The 6,304-nt window shown below is 42.4% G+C and overlaps 1 protein-coding gene across 1 annotated transcript in view; it reads left to right on the top strand.

The window, feature by feature from the left end:
- LOC311236432 (ADP-ribosylation factor-like protein 14) overlaps nt 1-593 on the top strand; it is a gene marked incomplete at its 5' end in the record, with an annotated part of 2,108 nt that extends 1,515 nt beyond the window's left edge. Inside the window, one exon of the mRNA XM_084324109.1 lies at nt 1-593. This exon is cut by the window's left edge and continues 418 nt beyond it.
- Nucleotides 594-6,304: the final 5,711 nt, after the last annotated feature.

Below are 6,304 nucleotides of genomic sequence, written 5' to 3'. Positions count from 1 at the left end.
GGCCTGGCGGTATAGCGTCCGTTCTGGTCCGTAACTCAGCAGCAGTGGTCTGGCGGTATAGCGTCCGTTCTGGTCCGGATGAGAAGAGGCGGCGGTAGAAGAGATCGATACAGGGTTGATGATCTCTGAGGTGGAAGGCAGCTGTATACTGGTAGACTACATGGTCAAACTAACGTTTCTTTGGGCCATGGTCAGAACTCAGGACGGTGTATAATCCTGAATGATCAGGATAGCCTTGAGCAGTGAGGACAACGGGAGGTATTTATCAAGCTGCTATCAGCGGCTGAGAAAACAATGCCTGAGTGAGAAAATGTCACCTTTTGAAGTTGGAATATAGGAAGCAAAAAAGAGAAAGAAGAAAAAACGTTTTCTTAAACTCTTGTCTTAAAAGTATCACCTGTGTTGCCACCAAACAGCGACCTCTATGCAAAAGAGCCCCGCTTGGTATTGCGCCTTGTTTACTTTTCTGTTTTGATCTTGATTTGATTTTATTTTATTACGGATCCCCATTAGCTGGTGTCATAGCAACCAGCTATAGTCTTCCTGGAGTCCACACAAAAAAAACATACAAAAACAATTATTATTGCAAAACAAAATGATTAAAAGTCAGTACTCAACACACAATGCATAATGAAACTAACAATTAAGATGGCTAAAATGACATGCAAGGAAAGAAAAACAAAACAAAACAAAACACAAAACAAAATACTTTACAGTGTTAAATACAATTTAAGATTTTTTTTTAAAAAGTGAATCTACTGTAATTGCAGCAGAGGTTTTGAGGCAGGTTATTCCAAAGAGTTAATGCTCTAAAAATAAAAGATCTCCTTAAAGCGTTGGTTTTTGGACCTGGCAATTCAAGCTGCCCACTACTGGAACCTCTAGTGTAATGCTCATGCACAGTATTACTAAAAACAATCAGTTTATGTATAAAAACAGGAGTTTTACTGCTCATTTACTCCATCTGACGTGCGGGTTGGAGTTTAGTAACTTATTGTACTGTGAGTGCCTCCAGACCTCTCTTGGCCAGAGAGCCTGAGGTGTAGCCAGCAGTCGCAACCCCTGCCCTATACCCACTGAAATCCAACCCACACACCAACAGCGCAATGTAATGATGACATTGCAGATTCTACCTTTGAAATGTAATTTCCTACTGATACCACAACAACCTCACAGTTACTAGTACTGCTTCTACTACAGCCAGCATTAGGGGGGGAGTTTTCTTAAACTCTTGTCTTAAAGGTATAATCTGTAGTGCCATCAAACAGCGACCTCTATGCTTTGTTTACTTCTCTGTTTTGATCTGACGTGCGGGTTGTCCAGACAGCCTGAGGTGTAGCGTCTCCCCTATACCCACTGAAATACAACCCACACGTACCAACAGTGCAATGTAATACGCTTTAATGTAACAGTGACATTAGAGATTCTACCTTTAAGTGACATGAAACGTAATTCCCTCCTCGTGTAGCCTACTGTCGTGCATTTTGAACATTGGCCATTTATAGCCTATGTGTTGATTTCATAAAGTCCACGCAGCAGTGTTACTTTCATAAGCATCAATAAAGCATTAATATTGTGTTCACACGCGTTGTCAAGTCTTTCCTCGCCATGACATCACTGTGACACACGTTCACATATTTCACACCTTTGTCACCATTTATTTGTTTATCACTGCCATGCCTCTACTACACTGCACTGTACTGTAGCACCTTATGGCACCTATCTCTTTGGATTTTGATTGAATCAGTTTGTATGTCTGTCATGAGGATCAGTATTTTATTTATTTATTTAGTGTATATCTAGCATCATAACTGGCTGTAACTGAGACCTGTGAGTACTGTATCTCGTGCTTCCATGTCAATGGAAAAATGACAATAAACTTAACTTTGACTTTTATACCCTATAAGATGAATAATTTCTTGACTCAAGTTTGGTAACTTAAAGGGGAACTATTTTACTATTTATTTCACTGTTTGGGCACTTTTACACAATTCCTGTGAGTTTATGGAACACCTCTGTAATTTTTTATTTTTTTTTATTCATTGTTTTGTATTTCTAATCAAGTCCTCAAAAACAGCATTTTTCTACCTCAAGATCTTAAGCCGTTTTGAGCTGACTGTGTGGAGTGGGTACGAGTCTCAGCACATGGGGCCACATTATCATGCAGCTGTGTCTCTCTGACATCACAAATCAGCACATTTTCAGATGACTCAGTTCAGTGAGGGTGAATATTGTGAGAGGAGAATTGGAAGAATGCGCCAATATGAGAATTAGAGACATAGATCATATTAATATAAGTCCACATAGCTAGGAAACAATGCTAAACACTGAAAAAGGCCATTTATAAGATAGTTCCCCTTTAAAGTGATTTGAACACTAGGCTTAAAGGGAAACACCACTCACATTAAAAAGGTGAATGTTATTCCCATGGCCTAAGACAAATCAATTTGTGAAAATGAGATATATGGATGGATTGCATTGCATATGGATTGCATGTATATATAGCGCTATTACTACAACTTATGCCTCACATTCACGACACACCGACGGTGGAGGCAGCCGTGCCAAGGTGCCAGGCTGCTCACCGGGAGCAGTTATAGGGATTAAGTGTCTGCCGGGAGGAGCTGAAATTGAACCAGGATTCCAGGAACCTTCCGATTACCAGACGACCGCTCTACTTCCTGAGCCACTGTCACCCCCCGCCAATAGCCACTTCTCTCTCCCAATTCCCAAAGCCAGAAGCTGGAGAAGTAAGCATTTGTGACGTCATCAAGTATAAAGTCTGGCGCTGCTCCAATGACTATGAATGGGAAGACTGGTTTTGTGGACCCACAGAAAGTTTGTTTTATTTATTTTTTTATATCCAAATGAGCTTTATTCTATAACAGTGGTCTCAGTTCTGAGACAGAAAATGTACCTATATGAACTCTGAACATTCCCATGGGTGCTCTCAGTGTCCTCTATATTACAATCTTTCCCAAGTCATTGTCTATGGAGCAGCTTCAGACATTGATTGATTGATTGATTGTTTTGATTGATTAACAGATTGCAGAATGGGTACAGTACAGGGGGATGCAGACCAGAGAAAGACTTTCATCTTGTTTACATCAGGGTCCCCCGTTTTCAATTCATCATATGTATACATAATGGCTCTCGTTTTGGGATTTGGATTTGGAAGAGAGTTGCTAATTTTCACCAATATTTTGCACCGTCTTATTAATAATATGAATTTTGAAATGCCCCTTTAAGACAGATGCTTCAGTTCTGGTTGTGGCGTAATTTTGCAAGAACATGTATTGGTCTTGATTGATTGATTGGATCAGGGTCCCCCATTTTCAATTCATAATGACATTTATGACATACACAACATACAGATATATACAGATATAAGAATCTAATCTAATCATGACATACACAGATATACAGTACTGTTACATTTGTGACATGCAAATATACAGTACTGTTAACAGATCCAACAGTCGAGCGATTGATTGTTGATTAGTACTGATCGAATAATATTTATGTTCTCTCTTCGGTTCAAATAACAAACTCGGCAAGACCGACGGCTTCTCAGTTACAGTGGGTGACAATATTGTCACAAGGAAAGAAGAAATTACCTACCTGGGTTCCATCCTAGAGGCAAATCTTTCCTGTGACAAAATGGCATCCAATGTAATAAAAAAAGTCAACCAACGAACTCGATTCTTGTACCGGATCTCCTCACTGGTAAACAAGAATACCCTGAAGACTCTGGCAGGAGCACTCATTCAAGGATACTACGACTATGCTTGCACCTCATGGTACCAAAGCACCTCAAAGGCGCTAAAAACAAAATTACAAACATCTCAAAACAAACTGGTCAGACTACTGCTTGACCTTACTCCTAGAACCCACCTCACCCCTGCCCACTTTGACAACCTAGGATGGCTTAGAGTAGACGACAGAGTACAGCAACTTGCAATGGGCCTGGTCTACAAGATACACTACATGACCAAGGTACCTACCCATGTACATGTCAAAATACTTCCCAAAGGTCAGTGAATACCACGATCACAACACCAGAGGGAGCTCCACAAATCATGTTAAACCCAGATTCGGCTCAAACAAGGGACTAAACACGTTTTGCAATTATGCCACATCAATGTGGAACGCCCTACCCAAAGCTGTAAAGGAATGTGAATCACTACCCACTTTCAAAACTACTCTCAAAGAACACCTACGGGAGACTGCGATTCGAAACTGGCCCCTGTAAATGTCCTAACCCAACCCCCTCCAATGTACAGTAAATGACCAAGTATGGTTTTGTCAATATTCCAATGTACAGTTTGCTTGTACAGTTGTACAGTGTCCCCCACCCACCCACCCCTCCTACCCAACCCCCCCACCCCCACCCACCCACCCACCCAACCACCTCCAATGTACAGTCCCCCCCCCACCCCCCCCAACCCCACTCCACCTACCCAACCTCCTCCAATGTACAGTTTCTACGTCAAATGTATATACTCTCTTTTCTGGACTCTTTTTGTATCACAAACAGTACTGTATTTGCAAATCTGGTATGTCATAAATGTATAGATGTAGCAGTACTGTCTATCTGTATGTCGTGTATGTCATATATGTTATGATGAATTGAAAATGGGGGACCCTGATGTAAACTAGACAAAAGTCTTTCTCTGGTCTGCATCCCCTTAACAATTGTATGTATTGACCTGTACTGTACTGTACCCATTCTGCAATCTGTTAATAAAGTTTTCAATCTATCAATCAATCAATGTTTTTTCTATGTTGTTGTCTAGCCCGCCCTAGCGGTGGTTAGTCAGAATGCAACAGTAATAATCCCGGGTAGGGAGGGTCAGGAGCGTGATTTTTTTTCCGTAGCCTGTGTTTGCGAAGAGACACCTCTCTGATTGGTTTAGCGCCGAAGGGTCTCTTCCGCATATTCAACAACTTTGATTGATACGTTGATACGTTGTTCCCTAACGACCCTAACCCTAACTCTAACCTTAACCCTAACCCTAACTCTAAGCATAACCCACTTCGAAAGAGGGCCAAAGCATAACCACTTTGAAGCAGAGAATATATATGTATACGACTATATACGACTATGCTTGCACCTCATGGTACCAAAGCACCTCAAAGGCACTAAAAACAAAATTACAAACATCTCAAAACAAACTGGTCAGACTACTGCTTGACCTTACTCCTAGAACCCACCTCACCCCTGCCCACTTTGACAACCTAGGATGGCTTAGAGTAGACGACAGAGTACAGCAACTTGCAATGGGCCTGGTCTACAAGATACACTACACGACCAAGGTACCCATGTACATGTCAAAATACTTCCCAAAGGTCAGTGAATACCACGATCACAACACCAGAGGGAGCTCCACAAATCATGTTAAACCCAGATTCGGCTCAAACAAGGGACTAAACACGTTTAGCAATTATGCCACATCAATGTGGAACGCCCTACCCAAAGCTGTAAAGGAATGTGAATCACTACCCACTTTCAAAACCACTCTCAAAGAACACCTACGGGAGACTGCAATTCGAAACTGGCCCCTGTAAATGTCCTAACCCAACCCCCTCCAATGTACAGTAAATGACCAGTTGTACAGTGTTCCCCACCCACTCCTCCTACCCAACCCCCTCACCCAACCACCTCCAATGTACAGTCCCCCCCCCCCACCCCACCTACCCAACCTCCCCCAATGTACAGTAAATGACCAGTTGTACAGTGTTCCCCACCCACTCCTCCTACCCAACCCCCCTACCCAACCACCTCCAATGTACAGTCCCCCCCCCCCCACCCCACCTACCCAACCTCCCCCAATGTACAGTTTTTACGTCAATGTATATACTCTCTTTTCTGGACTCTTTTTGTATCACAAACTACTGTATTTGCAAATCTGGTATGTCATAAATGTATAGATGTAGCAGTACTGTCTATCTGTATGTCGTGTATGTCATATATGTTATGATGAATTGAAAATGGGGGACCCTGATGTAAACAAGATGAAAGTATTTCTCTGGTCTGCATCCCCTTAACAATTGTGTGTATTGAGCTGTACTGTATTGTACCCATTCTGCAATCTGTTAATAAAGTTTTCAATCAATCAATCATGTACAAGGTGGAAGAGACCCTTCGGCGCTAAACCAACCAGAGAGCGTCTCCGCAAACTGCGGCTACGAAAAAAAAATAACGCGCCAGGAACCAATGAGCGCGGAGGGGAATCCCCCTCCCTTGTTTTGCGCCAGAGCGAGGCTCCGCTGCGTCCGCCGGCACTCCCAGGATGCACCGCGC

The sequence above is a fragment of the Notolepis coatsorum genome (genome assembly GCF_963971535.1).
Source record: "Notolepis coatsorum genome assembly, chromosome: 1".
Lineage (NCBI taxonomy): Eukaryota > Metazoa > Chordata > Actinopteri > Aulopiformes > Paralepididae > Notolepis > Notolepis coatsorum.
The sequence above is the reverse complement of the archived record's forward strand: the minus strand, read 5'-3'. Positions and strand labels throughout refer to the sequence as shown.